Genomic DNA, 1,241 nt, shown 5'->3' with positions numbered 1-1,241 from the left:
ATGGTCAAGTGCGGAGGGGCACTTACAACACCTGTGATGGCCACATATGCTTCAGAGGCCCCATGGGCTGAGCCAAGGCTTCCTCAGGGCCGAACACCTGCTCAACTATGCCATCTGGCCAATCCCGCTCCCTCTCTGCCCTGTCACAGAGGTTGACACCTAATGTGCACCCTGCTTGCCAGAATCCATCTTAATATTCACTTCCAGAGAAACTGACTTGTGACGGGGGGAAAGCAGTGATGAGAGGGATTTGGGAGCTAGACAGCTCCGTAGTTGACAATAACACGGACCCCTCCACGGGCTAGGTGGAGCACCCATAGTGTCTGAAATAGGTGAAGCTCCAGGTGTGCAAACTCTCACAGGTGACAGGGAAGTATTTGCTAGTCGCCATCGAAACAAGCAGAGGAGCTTCCCGGTAGAAAAAAGCAGAAAAAGCTGAACCCCCCCAAAGACCCATTCTTTTGATAAAAGATATTTTCACATATTGAGGTATGGGGAAGTCGTCTGGCTTATACAGGAGTTAACTTGAATGTTACGCATAATAAAACAGCTTGCGTGGCTTATCAAACATACACTGTGCTTCTGCTTTTTTAAATTTTTATTTATTTATTTATTTATTTCCAGTACGCTGGCCCCTCTCTGCCGTAGACTCTTCTGTTGCGGAGCACTGTCTCCGGACGCGCAGGCTCAGCGGCCATGGCTCACGACCCCAGCCGATCCGCAGCATGCGGGATCTTCCTGGACCGCGGCATAAACCCATGTCCCCAGCATCGGCAGGCAGACTCTCAACCCCTGCGCCTCCAGGGAAGCCCCTGTGCTTCTGCTTTAATTATTAAAGAAAAGAGTGCATTGACCAGAAGTAACAAATGTCCATGTTAAAAATAAAGATGAAATACCTCCCTTCCTGGGACGCCAATGCTGAGGCTCCTTCAGTAATAAGCCTCACTTCCCAGGTGCCAAGGCCAAGCTGACTCGCTGTGTATGGGCTGATCTGTTTTTTGTTTGTTTGTTTTGTTTTTGTTTCTGTTTTTTTTCCCCTGAAACCTAAAAGGAATGTATCCCTGACTTGCTTAATGTTCTTTGTTCTGACAATATATAAAACTGTACTGAAAACCATGCTTCCCTGGGACAGTTTCTCAGAGCTATCTGAGGGGTTGTCTTCCAGGCTATAGTTCACAATTTGGCTCAAATAAGACGCTTTTCTATTCCTATTATAGACTGTTTATTGATTATTTACATCA

The 1,241-nt window shown here is 47.0% G+C and overlaps 1 pseudogene; it reads left to right on the top strand.

Annotated features, from left to right (window-relative positions):
- The window catches only part of LOC129391684 (malignant T-cell-amplified sequence 1-like), an 11,153-nt pseudogene that overhangs the window by 7,327 nt on the left and 2,585 nt on the right, over positions 1-1,241 (top strand).

Source organism: Physeter macrocephalus, chromosome 20 (genome assembly GCF_002837175.3).
Source record: "Physeter macrocephalus isolate SW-GA chromosome 20, ASM283717v5, whole genome shotgun sequence".
Lineage (NCBI taxonomy): Eukaryota > Metazoa > Chordata > Mammalia > Artiodactyla > Physeteridae > Physeter > Physeter macrocephalus.
The sequence above is the reverse complement of the archived record's forward strand: the minus strand, read 5'-3'. Positions and strand labels throughout refer to the sequence as shown.